The following is a 17,530-nucleotide window of genomic DNA, read 5'->3' as shown; positions in this document are numbered from 1 at the left end:
ATATCACTATAAACTTCCCTTTTAGTACTGCTTTTTCTGAGTCCTGTAAGTTTTGTTATGTTGTGTTTTCATTTTCATTGGTCTTGAGTAGTTTTAAATTTCTCTTTTGATTTCTTCTTTGGTCCAACAGTTGTTCGAGAGTGTGTTACTTAAGTTCCATTTATTTGAGGTTTCCCAACTTTCTTTTGTTATTGCCCCCCATTTGTTTGTTTGTTTGTTTGTTTATTTATTTATTTATTTATTTATTTATTTATTTATTTATGCTTCTTAGCTGTCCCTGGTGATCTAGTCATGCCAATTCCCCCAGTATTTTGCATGAGGCAAGACTGAAGTGGACTTCTCATCACAGCTCTGGAATACTGGGGAAGTTGCAGGCCCACCTTGTTCTCTCCCTCACTGGAGAAATCCCGGGAGGGGCTGCATTGTGCTGGCTTGGGGGAGGAGTGATGTGGACAAAGTTGTCAGAGACCCGAAAGAGTGAGTCCTCTCATTCCGGTGACAAAGAAGCTTCCATTCTGAAGTTCCAAGATGTCCTTCCATAATCTCAGGCTGACCAAGAGGTCAGCTGTATTTGTCAGGGCAGGCTGGGGCTGTGCAGGTGCAGGGCTTTTGCTCAAAGTGATGTCTCTGTTGCATTGCTCTCTCAGTATGTGGCTGGCTGCTGGTGAGAGGTCACAAGACCTGAGATCACGGGGGCAGGGCATTGCTCTCCATATTTCTCTTTTTAGTAACAGGATACCTAGGTTAAGAAAAATTGAGCGTGTGAAATACCAACATAGAAAGCAGAAACAGGTAAAACTGCTTTGGTTGAATTCAGGGAATGAGTACTGTTTGGTTATGCATTGCTGTGTAGAAAACAGATCTGGTACAAATGCTGGATACCATTTCCTTACTTTGAGGGCTCAGGCACATCAATTTACCTCTCTGAGCCTCAGTTTACACTTTTATAATTGAACAAAATCATATCTCCTCTTTCTGGAAAATCATGAGTTTTGGACCATAGCACATGTAAAGCTCTCAGCATGACCCCTAAAACATATTAGGAGCTTTAAAAATGGTATCTCTTATTTATCATTTATTATTATTTATTTTAACTTATACTAATGATTATATTATTTGTTATTGTATTTTCTTACTTATTTATGATCGTATGTTATTATCAGATGGTAAGTCAGTTTAGCCCCGAGGCTATCAGGAATAAGTCACATTTGGTAAGGGAGGACAAGAGAATCTCAAGGATTCTAGCAGTTAAACTGTGTCCCCAGCAGTGCTGCATAACAAATCATCCCAAGACCCAGTGGCTAAGGCACCAATCATTTATTTTCCATGGATCTGCATTCAGCTGACCCTGGCTGGACTCTGCTGTGAGGGTTTCTTATCCCTCTTTTGGCACCAGCCGGTTGACTCTTCTGGGACCAGTGGGCCAGTCTGGGCATGTTTTTCTCATGGCAATAACAGAGCACGGGAGGGCAAGCCCGATCACCCAAGAAACATTTGATCTTGTTATGCACTAGCCTTCCATTTGTCCAAACAAGGCACGTGACTTAACCCCAAGTTGAGGATCAGGGAAATACACTCCCCTTCTTCAGTGGGAAGAACTTCAAAGACACATGGCAGAGAGTATGAATATGGGGTGGGGTGAATGATCATGCCATTAATATAGTCTCTTTCAGGGATCATCTGGATTCAAGATGTCAGTAGAAGAAGGGGACCTCATGAAGACCTGAGGAGGAGACAGAGATGTTGGAAGGGAACTGGAATACTGTGGCCAGGGAGGCATCTGGAGAAGGGAGATTCAAGAAGTGTCTGGTGCTTCAGAGAAGACCCACAAAGCGAGGTCAGAGAAAAGGGGGAAAATTGTTAATGTCCAACGGAAATTATTAGTGACCTTGAGAGACTATCTGAATGAACAGGCTAGTCAATTAATCCTTAAATAAGCAGGCTGTGCTGGCTGACTGGCTCCTATCCAGAAACGAATGGGAAATGTTTATTGTCTTGTTTTCTTCATCAAAGGGGGACAAAGAAAATTTGGGCAAATTATAATACCGACTCCTTATTCACTACTTTTATGTGGTTTTTTTTTTTGTTTGTTTGTTTGTTTTTTTTTAGAGAGAGCATGCGTGCTTGCGTGTAAGTGGTGAGGGAGGGGCAGAAGAAGAGGGAGAGAGAGAATCCTAAGTAGGCTCCATGCCCAGCCCAGAGCCCCAGAAAGGGCTTGATCCCACAACCCTGACATCATGACCTGAGCTGAAACCAAGAGTCTGACGCTCAATGGGCTGAGCTAAGCAGGCACCCCATTTTATGCATCTTTAATAAAAATTTAATGCATATGTATGTTTTTCTGTGTAAACTATGTTTGGTGCTTTAAGTCACAATAAGCTGTTAGCAAGGGAGAAAGTAGTATTTACTTCTTTAGGTTGGGTGGTTTGCTAGCATGTGCACATATATAAAGCGAAAGTGTGCTCTGAAATCCACGCTTAATTAAACCAAAAAAATTAAGAAAGCACAATTATTGATTATCTCTGTGAGCAAGCCCAGTGCACACATCATGCCAAAAAGATATTTCCCGGGACCATCTGCACCAGTGGTGTGGCTGTAATCACAGAGCAGGCATGGATTGTGAAGATTTGGTAATCAGATTGAGTTGATCAAAGGGAAAATTCTGTGATTTCACACTCGCAAATCCTCTTAAATTAGAATTGTAGTTGGCAATCACACGGCTACTTTTCTTTGCAGTCCCCATGCCAGAAGAACTTTTCCTACTTTGATCCAGGACTCAGAGTATCTGATTTGGGAATGCAATCTGCTTATAGGATTTTGTGGCTTTGCTTGTATAATAAAAATTAAAACTTATTTTAGCTAGATAAGAAAAATCTTGATAAGACCTTACAGGGTCTTGGAACCCTGTTTTTTAGTTTTCTTGACCATTTTCTTGAAGATTCCTTGAGTTGCCGTAAAATTTGCATTTTCACATCTTGAGTGACTTGTACAACTTTTATCAGCCAGAGTGGATAGAAGTTACCAGAATACAAATAAATAGAAGAAAGGGACGTATAGGAAAGTAAACAACACACATGATATAGCACTTAAGACTCTGGATAGCAGGAGAATGAACTCACAGCATGGGACACAAATGACCATTGGCCAAGGGTGACAGTAGGATATGTGTCACATTTTATTTATTTAAAAAATTTTAAAGCATTTTTAAAAAAGATTTTATTTATTTATTTTTGACAGAGAGAGAGAGAGCCCAAGCAGGGGGACTGGCAGGCAGAGGGAAAAGCAGGCTCCCTGCTGAGTAGGGAGCCCCATGAGGGGCTCTATCCCAGGACCCCAGGATCATGACCAGAGCTGAAGGCAGACGCCTAACTGAGTGAGCCACCCAGGCACCTGGATATGTGTCATTTAGCTCTGGTGAGAGCTATGGACAGCATTCAGATTATGAGAAACAGTGTGTTGTAATGGACTGAATTTTATATTATACCTTCATATGATATATCACATTAATATTATCTATGTACATTTAAAATATATACCTTTTTAATATGTCATATAAGCTTTTTTTAATGAAAGAAATAATTTCAAAGACAAATAGTATTTTAACAAACTATTAGGGTAGGGGTATGTAGCTTTTCCCCCCTTAAGATACTGCAGTTTTGCATTTTCAATTGTCTTTTGTCACTGACCCTGACTTCTGGACTGCTGTCAGTTCAAGAACACTTGTAGATAAGCTTGTAGAAACATTCAGACAAGACCCATTTAGAGTAGGGCAAGCGAGCTGGGTTGTAACAAATCTGGAACACAGTAACGAAGAACTGACAGGCTCGAATGATGTTTGTGAACGGCTTTGGGGGAGGGGGACTTACAGGGAGGGAGCCAGGGTCATGACTTCCTGATTCAGGCAGACTGCTCAGGAGATAATCTGTCTGCCGGTAAACACAAATATGTCTCTGTCCGTTTAAAAAAATCTTTTCTGTTTTCATTTATTTTTGTTTGCTTATTGGTTAAAAACAGTCATGTCAGAAAGCTATGGGGATAATTTAAAATGAAAGCAATTAGCAAACAGTCTGCCCCAAACTGTTTAGATTCTTTCCTTCTAATTCATTTACGATTGGGCTTCTCTTTTTTGAAGGAATTCAAATGTGAATGAGTGTATTTTTGTTGGCTAATGGTTGGAGAGTAATGGACAGGGATTTAGGAAGCTTTCTGGACTCTCTATTCTCCGCTCTGCCTACACTGTGCAAAGTAGTAGTTACCCTTAGCTTGTCTAAATACACAGTTTAGAATCCACAGGCTGCGCTGTTTTTATGCTAATGAGCCATTACAAACCACCTGGCGGAGTGACCCCCATAGCCATTCTTCCCTCTGCTATCTCGCTTTGCTTCTGGTACTTTGTTATCTCTGAGCCACAGGTGCGTGGACCACAGCCTGAGGGGCTTAGGTTGGCAGCACACACCTGGGACCGCATCCCCCGTGGGTGATCTCCTGTTATGTTTTCCTTCCTTTGGTTTTAGAGTAAACCATTACTTTGAAAAATTCTAGCTCCGTCTTAGTGGAATTAAGGAGGAAGGTTTCTGTGGCTTGAAAGTCGGGAAAACATGGAGGAATTCGCTGCAGGGGCTGGGAGGCCTTGCCTTCCAGGTTCCTGTTTTGAAGTGGGGAGGCTGAGAGGAGGGAGGACGGAGGGACGGGTCTTGCAGGGAGTGGGCAGTGATGGGGAGAGCCCAGCATGCTGACCCTTCCGTGAAGCTTCCCTGTATGGTGGTCACTTAACATTGGTATAAAAAAGGAAGAAGCCATCCTTCTTCAGATCTTTTTCCTGGAGCTGGTTTCGTGGAGACAATAAGGCAGCTTGTGATATTTCCGTGTTGGAGCGGATTCATTGAGGCTCACTGAGGCGAGCTGCAGCGACTTCAGGGAGAATCCTGTCTGCCACGTGGCCTGTTCAAACTCCGCGTTCCTTCTGTATCTGTCCCTGCCTCTCTTCTGGATTGTTGTTGAAGTACCATATTTAAAAAGTAAAAAACCGCTATTTCCATACAAAAGGGTAGTTAAGCATATGTAAAAGATTTAGCTAATTAACGAGGGTCCGGGCAGGATGACAAGGCAGATACACAGGCAGATATGGGGACTGATGTTCCCGGCTACGTGCATACCCATTCCTGTATCTACCGCATACACACAGTGCAGTGGGTGGGAAAACGCTCACTGGCAAAGGACTCTGCAAAATTCATACAAAACTCGGGAATATCCTGCAGGGCAATGAGCTATAAGTTTTTAATTGTCATTTATCCCACCTACAGGTTGACATGTAACCTTACCCTGCCTGGGACTATATCATAGTAAATGGGGAGTCAACGTTACAGGCCCTAGGGCAGGGCTGGCAACCGGCCTGGGGCTGCTCTGTGTAGCCCAGGGTCACAGCCATGCCCTTTTGGTTAGCCTGGCCTCTCTGGCTGTTTTCTCGCTACTGTGGCCAGCTAAGGAGTTGTGACAGAGACCACTTGGCCCGCAAAGCTGAAGATATTTACTGCTTGGTCCTTTACAGAATCCAGCTTTCTGATTCCTGGTCTAGAAACTGAGTCAGCCGCCCCTAACCTAAGCTTCTTAAGAAATGTTACAGGGGTGCCTGGGTGGCTCAGTCAGTTGAGCATCTAACTCTTGATTTCAGCTCAGGTTGTGAACTCAGGGTCCTGGGATCGAGCCCCAAGCTTGGCTTTGTGCTCAGCATCGAGTCTGCTTGTCCCTCTCCCTCTGCTCCTCCCCCACTCGTGCTTGCGCGCACTCTCGCTCTCTCTCTCTGTCAAATAAATAAAATCTGAAAGAAAGAAAGAAAGAAAGAAAGAAAGAAAGAAAGAAAGAAAGAAAGAAAAAGAAAAAGAAAGGGTCTAGGATGAACCGAACAAGTTCTGGCTATCTGACTGCTCTTATTCCAAATTTATTCAGAATTTCGAGGTGGCGACAGGAGAGCAGTGCCCCACCCACTCACTGGAATGTTCTTCCTGTTGTGTTCACGTTTGCATCCCAAGCACTTAGAAGGATCTGAGACATGGCAGGCACCGGACAAATACATGTGTGGAATGTTATTCGTTATTTAGCCGATTCTGTAAAAAAGTGACTCCTCTGAAAATTTCATTTTTGAAAATTCTATTTATTTTCAAAAATGTGTCTATTGTGCAGAATCTTTGTAGGTATATGTTTAAATGTATAAACAGGTTATATGTTGTGTTCAGCATGTTAGTTGACTTTTCAGTGAACGTTCACTTTCTTCATCCTTTTTTCTTTCTGCTCCTCAGACTTGATAATTTCAACTGTCCAAGTTGGCTGCTTCTTTCTTCTGCCTGCTCAGATCTGCTATTCAACCCCTCTGTGGCTCTCGCTTTTCTGGGTGAGGCAGGATCTTCATGCCCTGATAATGCTTCTGGTTGTATCCCTTGTGTCTTCACAGGCCATGTTGTTTCGAGCCCCTTTGCTAGACACAGCCACTTCTTCTGGGCCGTTCTGCGTGGGCCTGCTCACTGCACTGCCCCGGCACACCACAGGCTGCCACTTGGTTCCTCCCCTGCTTCTGCCAGAAGCTACCCCCCATCGTGGTATAGACACGTCCAACTTCCCAGTAGGATGACATTCTGTGGAAAGATGGGAAAGGAGATCCAGCTTTCTTCCTGTCATATTTGTTTAGAGAATATCAAAGCTGTGTGTGTGTCTCCTGTCTCTATGTCTTAGAACGCTCAGTCGAGTGACATTTGCAGTGTTTACTTTTGCTGACTTTCCCTTCGCACCCACACACACACCCACATCAATTTCAGACACAGATTAACGTTTGGAGACACATCTTTGTAACAATGCTAGGCTTTTCCGCCAGCTCAAGCTTGTCTCAATGTCCTTTTCTTAAGAATTCTTTCCCACAAAACTTTTTAGGCCTCCATGGGATAGAATTTTCTGGAAGGCCACGCCCTGCTGGCTTATCAAACTGGCTCAGACAGGTTTCCCCGAGCACAAAGCAAGCTGACTATACCTTCCCCGTCGTTCCATCCCCCCCAGCAGCCTGAACATCTAAGGACATACCTTGCTTTCGCTTAGTTTCCATCAGACTTTATTCAAAGCATCTGGGAGCAACAGCGACTCATTTAGTACAGTGGAGAGCCTGTTTGTATTGTAATTAATTCAACTTATTTAACATATTTTAATGTATTCAAGATTTCATATGGTTGCCATGTTTGCTCAGAGACCATATTTAGGAACACAGTATATCTGTGTATGCATATTTGTCATGTCCTGACGGGTCATATTGGCCAGAAGAAAAGGGAACAGCAGATCGTGTTTAGGCAAAGATTTGGTTCCTGGCCATCAACCGCACAATTGCAGGGGAAAAAAAAAATGCCCATAAATAAGTACAAATAGGATATGGGTTTTAATCCATGATGATGAATCTATAGATTTTACATTGAAAAAGTAAAAAAGACCTCATATCAAAAATAAATGTTAGCTAAAACCTCTGACAGGCTTTTCAAAAGACTTTTGAAAAGAAAAGTTAACAATTCCATTTTAAAGCCAACCCTGTGAACAGTATTTATACAGCATTTAGCATGTGCCAGGCACTGTTTTAAGCACGTTGCAAATATAAACTCACTGAGTCCACAGAACAGCCCTGTGATTTAGGTACTTTTAGGTGGCGTTCCCTAGGTCACATCTAGACGGGCTCTCCTGCTCTTTTGCAAACATGCACTTTTGTTGAGAGAAATGGGCCATGACATTTATTTTCCATCAAAATATACTTTCAATTTCAAAATACGTCTGCAGGTCATGATTTTATCCATCAGCAATTGGTAAATTAATGCGATATTTTTCTAGGCGTGATTTGCAAACCAATGGATTATTTACATAATGGTTTTCATAAGTTTCTTAGCAAACTTAAAGGGCTTATAAAATAATTTTATATTTGTCTTAGAGAAGAGCAAGTATCAGGATAATCCATCATTTTTTCGGATTAACTGAGCTAATGAAGAGAGTCGACTTCAATTAAATAAGCAATGGGAAAGAGAGCAGAATCAACATAGTGACTTTCAATTAGTTGACCCCTCAAAACCCATTCATGTACACGGGCCAGCTGAAAGACGTAAGCCATCCCTCTATTCATACATTATTCATTCCCATCATTCCTTATATATAGTTAATGGCATGCATATGGCCTGGATTTTCTGGTTTGCTAACTATTCTGCCCTCATAAATATACCCATGATTGTTAAACCACATGCCTCGATTTTGGTTTCAGAAGCTGTGGCCACTATATGATGGAACAAGTGTCCATAAACACTATTAGGTGTCAGCATAATCGAGGCAAACTAGAAACGTTTCCCTCAGTAACCATTAACGTGCACGAATTCTTTAAAAACATGAAACATGAAGCAAAATCTCCTTTGAAGCCTAAGCCACAATATACAAAATATTTAGGGTCAATGTTTCTGAAATAGGACCCTGAGAGGGTGCCAAAAGATGTCCCCTGGTGAGGACAGAGGGACAAGGAGCATGAGAGATGAGCGGGTGCTTGCTTCATGAGTCCGAAGTTTCTCGGACATTCAGGCAGCATGTACGGGGCTGCTTTTGTCTTTAAAAGAAAATTTGGCCCCTTTTGCAGATTCACTTCTTATCATCTTTTTGGATGGCAAATATCTTTGGCAATTCCACAAACATGCCTTCTGAAAGAGAAAACATTAAAGTGCCACAAAGAACGCAAACAAGCACAAGACCAGATATATTCTAGAAGCATGTATCTTTGGGCACATTCATTTTCATCTCTGTTCACCCGGTAAGCCAGGTGGTATAAATATATGTTTACCTCCTTACATATTACCAAGAGTAGAGAGTAAATGTTGGGTGTTGGGGTGCAGGGGAGGCAGGCGGAGATGGGTTTAGGTTCTGCCTCCACCAGATCATCAGCCTTGGTTCACCAGGTCGCCTGCATGTTATTTAACCATTCACAAGTAGCTAAGAGGGGGAGGGATAGGAACCAGGGAGCAGCCCCCTTGTGCACTTTCCCTGAGAAGAGGCTTTTTCAGTCACCCTAAGCTCGTAGGTGTATGCGGTCATTGCTAAGCCCTGATGCATTCCTTACATTTGGAAGCAGGGAGATGGTGAGCCCCGGGAGTGTAATTAACCAACGCGGAGCACTTCCAAAGTGCCAGGCACTGTTCTGAGTGCCTTATGTAGACCCATCCCTAGCAACAGAAGTCTGGTTTCAACACTGGTGTGATAAACATTTTGTATCTCCTTCAGAGAAGGACACTAAGGAGTGATGCTTCCCTGGGCTTCCTCCCCACCTGCCAGGGGGTCCCAGAGCGCCTTCGTACAGGAGCTGATGGTGGCCCCAATTATTGTCAGTGGACCTGGATGAGAGGATGTCTACTGGATGTCTGTACAGAGTTGCTGCCCAGTGAAAACAAGAAGAGGAAACAGTTCTTGAGTTATCACGAGATATCCTGAGACATGTTAAGGTTCACGGTTGGATTAAATTCTGCAGCAAAGCCCAGAAGTTTCCAAGCCTAGAGTTTCTTTGCCTAGTTAAGCTATGCTTTCTTCTTTTTATAGTCCTCAGTATAAATTGCCTTGTGGTTTTTTTCCAACCCTAAAGTAAAAAATGTTCATTTGTTAAAAAAAAAAAGATAATCAGAAAAACATAAAGAAGAAAGGGAAAGTTCCTTGTAATCTACCACTGAGCGAGCACAGCTTTGAAAATTTCACTGTTTATCCTCTTGGACTCCCCCCCCTTCCCCACCCATGTATTATTTATGGGCATGTACAAATACACATACTAGATTAAAGTTTGAGGGAAAATGGGTCCGTCTCTACAAACCCTGTTTACCTCCATGTTTTCACTTAATGCATTGTGGGCATTTTTGCATGTCAGTGGATATGGTTTCACGTCTTTATTTTCAGTCATCACAAAGTGCTTCATCATGTGTATGTTTCACAATTTACTTAAAAGTTCCACTACCGACTGACATGTAGGTTGATTTATTTACTGATTTTGATTTATTGCTATTTATTTTTTGATTTATTGCTATTACAAAGAAGTCTGGGAGAATTAAAGGCATATCTATGTACATGCGACCCTTGAACAACGTGGGTTTGAATTGCACGGGTCCACTAGCAGGCAGATTATTTTTTGATAAAAACCGTTGCGTACTGTATATGTATTTTCTCTTCCTTACTGTTTTCTCAATAACACTTTTTCTCTAGCTAACTGTATCGTAAGAATACAGTATACAATACATATAACATACAAAATATGTATTAATTGACAGTTTATGTTATCCATAAGGCTTCTGGTCAATAGTAGGCTATTAGTTAAGTTTTTGGGGAGTCCAAGTTATATGTAGATTTTTGACTGCATGGGGGGGTCGGGCTCCTAACCCCCGTGTTGTTTGGGTCAACTGTACTTCTGTTTGATTATTTCCTCAGAATAAATTCCTAGAAATAAAATTCTTTGATCAAAGAATATGTCCACTTTTAAGAATTTTAGTGTATTGTACAATTTCCATCTCCCTCCCTTCCCTACCCCCCTGGAAATTGTACTGCTTTTACTCTTGCCAGCCTGGTAAGATATTTCCCCACATAGTTGTCAACAGTGGGTTCAGTAATGCTGGCTAGTCACTCAAATTCTTATCAATGTGATAAGTAAAATAAACAAACAAATAAATAAAATGGTATTTCATTGTTTTAATTTGCATTTCCTTGTTCAATACTAAAGTTGCATTTTTCTCTTAGGCCTGTTTACAAGTCACTTGTATTTCCTCTTTTGGGAAGTGACTGATCATGCCCATTTCCCATTTTCCTTTTATTTTTGGATATTTACTTTTTATATATTAAGAACATGAACTCTGTCATAGATTATGTTAAGACCGTTTTTCCTATTTGTCGTCTTAGACTTATTTATTATTTTTCTAACCATACAAATATTTACAATATGTTAATCTTTTCCTTCAGCTTCTGCATTTGGTCTCAAGCTTATGAAGATCTTCTAAGATTTAAAAGCATTTACCTACATTAATTTTACCTTAAAAATTTAATCTACCTGGAGTTTATTTGGGTACATGATATAAAGGACTGATCCAGCTAGCGTGGTTATTTTTTCACTAGTTAATCCAATTTTTTTGTGTGTGTTTTGGAAATGTTTAATTTGTTTTTTAAGTGAGGGTGGAAAAACCAAGATACTGTAGTTTCCTGGCAAAAATGAAGTTAAGGACCATTCATAGCATTAGAACCACATGCTGTCTTCCTACTGACAGTGCTGAATTCCTTAACAGTCCATCCTGTCTTGTCTGCTTTGTCATCAATGCCACGTTTCTCCAAAATCTGGAATAGTTTTCTTCTTTGATCAAAGCCTTGGTGTGGACCATGGAAACGTCTTGCTCCACCTAAGAATGAAATTGATGTGTCCTTGGCACCAGTGAAAACACGAAGACAGCAGAAAAATCTTTCTTCTGAGTCTCATAGAAATGAAGCAACCAAACAGATAACTGGCCCACGCCCAAGTTGAAAAACCTTGTGGGAAGGAGAGCCAGGCAGGCTGCAGAGAGTGATGGAGGCTGTCTTTGTGCCACCTCACGGCACACACCTCATTAACTGTCGCGGTGACTAGTTGGGTGGATCTCAGCTTGTCCTACAGCCTGCATCAAGTTCAGGACGTCTGGAAATACCAAACTTGGAAGGAGAGCCCACAACCCCCTGCCTGATGGAATGGAGTGCCAACCCTGATTGGGAAATTCTCTCTCATATCTAGCTGACGTAGGCTCATTGGATTTAGTTTGGTCTCCTCTGAAAAATGGTGCCCACAGCTTGCCTTTTTCTGCACTGTGGCTGTGAGGTCTCACACATTGCCTTCCACGTTTCTCATCTTTTACAAGAGAAGTTCTCTTTATTTGGATAAAATGACCTCATGATATGAACTGATTACAAAAGTGAACATGAGAGGGACAGCAGGTTGTGGCCACAGACTTTCCAGAGGCCCTGGCAAAAACTTTTCTTTCTTTTTTTTTGAATAGATGATAATTAAAACAGAATGTGCGATACTTTTTCTTGTCTCTGTTTAACAAATAGAACCTCGTTGATTAATTAAATTCCATTCTAAATTCCGTTGCAAAAGAATATATATTTATCTCTACTTGGTATCCATTTATGCAGCTATCAATTTGAGCGATGTTTATTGAGCACATATTTTGTGAAAGGACAGAAACTAGGATTTGAGTCTACCAGGTACTGTGCTAGGTGCTTTTAAGCTAGTTCCTCATGTCCTCTGCATGAGAATTTTGTGAGAGAGGTATTACTGTTACCCATGTGACATATGGAGAAACCAAGGCCCAGAGAGGTTAAGGGCTTTGTCCAAGGGCACTCAGCAGGCGTGTGCTGAGCCTAATTTAAATGTATGTCTCTCAGAGTTCATGGCCCATTTGTTCTTCCTGCTCTAGCAGTGACTCTTCTTTTGAAAATTATCTTCTTATTTCCCTCTAATGTAATTGCTTTATTGTTGGAGAACATGACCTATGTGATAGCTGTTCTCTGAATTTGTTGAGGCCTCCTCTGTGACCTAGAACATGATCCGTTTCTATAAACCTTCCGTGTTTAGTTGAGACGGTATGTTCTCTTCCAGGGCGGGGTTCTGTATATCCATTAGATCAAGCTTGTTAACTTGGTTGTTTCAGTCTTCTATATTTTTACTAACCTTTGGTCTGCTTCATCTATCAGTTTCTATTAGAAATGTTAAGAATCTCCCACCATGATTATATATTTGCCAAATTCTTCTTGTCATTTTTTTTTTAGTCTTGCTTTATATGTATTTTTGGCTCTGTTCTTAGTTGCATACAAATTCATGATTTTTTAATTTTCCTGATAGATTGTTCGGGTCACTATTATGTGGGATTCCAAATTATGTCTCTTAATGCTTTTTCCCTTAGCTTCTATTTATCTAATCCAAATATTGGTATGCTGGCTTTATTTTGGCTAGATGTTTGCCTGACTATCTTTCTGTATCTATCTATCTATCATCTATCTATCTATCTATCTATCTATCTATCTATCTATCTATCGTGATAGATACATACAAAATGAGATGATAAAGAGAAAAATATATATTATAATATAATGTGAATAATATAAATATAGATTTTATATAAAAATTTGAATATCTAATATAATATCTAATATATATATTTTCTATCACCTCATTTTATGCCTTTCTTTGTAGGTTTTTTTTTTAAGACTTTATTTACTTGACACCGAGAGAGAGTGTTCACGAGCAGGGGGAAGACCAAAGGGAGAGAGAGCGCAGCACACTCCCCACTGAGCAAGGAGCCCAATGCAGGACTCGATCCCAGGACCCCAGGATCATGATCTGAGCTGAAGGCAGACCCTTAACCGACTGAGCCACCCAGGTGCCCCCCTTCTGTGTAGTTTTGTCTTTGGTATGCTTTTTTGTAACCAACACAGACCTTTTATTTTTAAAGCATTCAGACAAATGCCGTCTTTTGATAGCAAGTTTCCCAGTGAGCACTGTTGGGCTGGACTTCGTTTTTGCTACCCTTATTTCATGCTCTTTGCCACTCTTTTACTTTATTCCTTTTCTCTCCTTCCCTGCATCTGAATGGCTGACAAACTTCCCTACCTTCCCCTTTGACTTCTCTGCCGGTTTCGAAGCTAAACATCACATTCCCCTTCTTTGAGTGGTTACCCTTCACATAGGAGCATACATCCAGCCATACCGCTTTCTAATACTAGGGCGGGTTTTGTTGTCTTCCTGTCCCGCCGCCAGAGGTGACACGAATCTGTGTGCTGGAACAAGTCAGTGACTGTCAGTCCATGTTGGTATTTTGTCTGGAATTTTGGTTTTCCCTTCTGTGCCGTCTCTATCCACACAGCTATCTACCTATCTATTTCACGGTCCATCTCTCTCTGTTTACCTATTGATTTTTCTCTCCCTCTTCTTGCCCGTTCCCTTGCTGTGCTCCATCCCTGCTCATCTCTTCTGTTTCTGGTCCATAGACATGTTTATCGTGGGTTGGTATCTGGCTGTTTTTTTGTTTTTCGTTTTGTTTTTGTTTTGTTTTTTAATCTACCCCTGCACTGTGTTGGGAGTCACAAACATCTGTCAGGACTTGAAGTGACAGAGCTAACCTGGCTGGGATTCCCCAGCACAGTGCCTGGTGGTCTTAGGAGGAGCCCTCTGATTGCAAAGTGAAAGTCTTCTGTTGTGTTTCTTATGTGTGAATGACTCCCGATGCTACAGTCCTTTATTTTTACCTCTGACCGTGGGGTATTTACAGCCAGGGAAGTTCTTAGCACAAAGCACGGCACTGTAAAAATGACAAGATGCCCAGTATCTGCAGCTCTGCAGCTTGCAAGTGGAGACCAGACAGCATTTCAGCCTCGCTTGCCCCTCCGGCAGGTGCCCTTGTGAAGTGCAGAATCTGAATTCCCCTCTATGGTGGTTCTGTTCCCAATAAGTGAGTTATTAAGGGTTACTCATACTTTTCATAGTGTTCATAAACCACAGTTACCATGTTGTTAGAACTTACACTGATGTCATTTTCAGAATTCTTACCCCAAAGCCCGGTTGCGTTGCACTAAAGCAGTTTTTCCCATTCCCACACGTGCACTGAGCCTCAAAATTCTCCTGGCGCTTGGGCTGCGGTCAGAGAAGTCTAATATTTCTTGCAGTAGATTATACTCCGTGTTTTAGGCCGGACTCTGGAGGGATCCTAGATCTTTTATCATAACTTTTATCCCTTTATATTATACCCTAAAAGTGAATCTAGGTAGAAGCACCAGAGTAACCTCAGTATTTTAATGGAAACTCACAATAATAATCAATAACCAAGAGAACTGCAGAACACTAGTAGATATTAACAGAGATGTACCGGTAAGTGTCTAACAACTGGCTTTCTGAAAAGAAAAGCCTTGATTTGTCGTGTTTTCCCAGTTTCAGTAGTACAAACCCTTTGCTCTATGGCAGATTTCAGGTGATCACTGCATCGTTACCACGGACCATGGAGCTGGGAAGAGATCATCTGCCATTGTCTCCCACACCCCACTGGATCCCACTGCAAGAGCATCACATAAAAGAGGTCATTGATACGTGTATCCTAATTTCTAGTGATAATTTTGAAACCAGATTTTCCAAGTTCAAAGAATAATCGGTCCAAACAAGTATCTGGCAGGCCCACCGTGGCCGCAGACTTAGTCTTGTGTTGAGCACGGACGAGTGAGTAGCTGCAGGAGAGAGCCGACCTCAGGGGCAGATGACAAAGCCTGCCTGTAAATTCTTTTATCTAAGACCCATAGAGATGAGTGGCTCCCACTCTGGAGATGTTCTTCTGAAGAGGCTGTCTCATGTGTATTTAGAGAATTGCGAGTGGTTCTCAAAGATATTATTGTGGACACTTGCATGTTTTCCATTTTTCCAAGGTACAGTGTCCTTCATCCGTTGGAATTTGGGGTACCTTTGCTTTGGTTATCTTACCTCCACCTGGCATTTGTTTGCCTTTCAAGAGTTGATCTGCAACCAAGTATATTCCATTTTTATGGTTCCCTACATTTGCTGTGACACTCAGCCTTGTAATCTGGTATAATACTTTGGCATTCATGGCTACCTTGACTCATCAATGTATTCTTTTTGGAGTGATGATGAAATGATAAATTTTACTTTTTTCTTTTCATTTGAAAATCTCATAGCACTTTCCTGAGCTGAAGTGAACATTGATGTTATTGAGTGTATTTTGTGTTGCCTAATGAAGTGGCAGCCTGGAACCCATTATTTACTCCACTGAATTTTATATATCTAGCAAGAATTTGGAGAAATATAAACGTGAAATCCTTTTTTGCACTCCTGCTCTCCTTTCGAACGTTTGGCTCTTAAAAGAGGTAGGTAACTGGTATCTGGGCATTGAACTGAATATATTTGTGAACTTTAACAATTTTATCTGGAATGTTTTAATAATTCTTTTGCACAATCTCTCTCTTCCCTTCTCCCCTCTCCCTCCACCTTTTTTTAACAGGTTGCCACAGTGACTACCCTGCGGTGGTTGGTTTTTTTCCAATGTTCCAGGTTGAATTATGCTAAAAATATAAATACGGAATTTGCCTTCAAGCAAAGGTAAGCCACTTCCAGTAGCAATGTTTTGTTTCGTTTTCAATGTTGATGGATGACATGCATTTTCATTGATTCCATACACCACGCTTCATGGAATACAGAATTGGAACCACCATCAGAATCTAAGTCATCATTTTCCCAAGTGGTGGTCCTCAAAATGTTCATCTAGAGACCTTAATAGCTCTAGGGTAAAAAATGTGTTCTCTGATCAAAAAAGTTTGGAAAATGCTACTGTATTTTCTCTTGACAATTTACAATACTTATTTACCCATTAAAGTTGGTAGCCTGCTACTTAAAAAAAAAAAATCACACACACATACACACACACATACATACATACCCCATTTGTTTAATCTAATGTTTACCAATTTTTTTGAGAAGGATTTTTTTTTTCATACTCTATCTATAAATATCTTTGAAAGGAGATTCTGTGGAATACCAGTTTGGGAAGTTTGCCCTAAACCCATCTACCAATGCTGACCGTATGTAGACTCTTCTAGGTTTTATTGCTGTATTTACGATGGAAATGTGGAACATTTTTAGACTGTTTAAGCAAGAGGCCCTCGGTGGAAAACACGAAACAAAATTCATCCTAAGACTGAATCAAATTATTCTTGGATTCATCCATGAACACTTTGGCAAATGGAGTTGAACACGAATATGACTGTATTTTACTAAATAAAATCTGAGAGCACTTTTGCCTCTTGTAAAACATTTCACCTGCATGCAAGAGAAAGTTTTACACAAACGTTTGTCTCGTGGTAAGAATTATGCAATCGACCAGCTAAGTCTTGCCCTTGTGATTGCATATTATTATTTATTAATGAAGTTATCAGCATTGCACCTTTTTATATGCATCTATATGGTGTTGTGGGGGAGACTTAACTGAGCAATTATAACTTGTGAATACACACTGCATGAGACTAGAGACATCAAAGGGCTCAAATGCCTTGGGAATTAAAGCACCATTTGTGATCTTTATCCAGATGAAAAAACAGATCAAAAGATTACAGCCCTTAGAGCAACTAAAGCCAGAAGAAATGCCACTTAAACTAATTGAATGTTTGTTTACTGGTTAGTCAAAGAAAATTTTGATGATATAGAGAAGTAGACAGAAAAAAAAAAAAAAATCCACCCAGAGTCAGAACACCTAAATAAAAACATTGTTAATATTTTGGGGGTGTTTTCTTTCAGTCTTTTACTGTGCATTAGTTTTTGTCCGTTTTGTTGTGTTTTTAAACAGAATACAGAGGCATGCTTATTGTGAAAGTAATATGGCTTTAAGTTCAGAGTCCTTCATCTGCAAAAAGTACCCTTCCAGGCCTGGGTAGCCCTAGCAATATGTTAATGTGGGCACACTTTTTTTGGTAAATTTTGCAAAAGTGA

At 40.8% G+C, this 17,530-nt stretch overlaps 1 long non-coding RNA gene across 1 annotated transcript; it reads left to right on the top strand.

Annotated features, from left to right (window-relative positions):
- Window positions 1–1,222: 1,222 nt before the first annotated feature.
- LOC103667630 lies at window positions 1,223–12,199 on the top strand. Its single transcript, XR_569797.2, has 4 exons — window positions 1,223–1,837; window positions 8,639–8,809; window positions 9,277–9,560; window positions 10,987–12,199. It is a non-coding gene; the product is annotated as an uncharacterized LOC103667630 (long non-coding RNA).
- The last annotated feature ends 5,331 nt before the right edge of the window (window positions 12,200–17,530 follow it).

Source organism: Ursus maritimus, unplaced genomic scaffold (assembly GCF_017311325.1).
Source record: "Ursus maritimus isolate PB19 unplaced genomic scaffold, ASM1731132v1 scaffold_34, whole genome shotgun sequence".
NCBI classification, from domain to species: Eukaryota; Metazoa; Chordata; class Mammalia; order Carnivora; family Ursidae; genus Ursus; species Ursus maritimus.
Note: the sequence above shows the minus strand (reverse complement) of the source record. Positions and strands in the feature narration are given on the sequence as shown.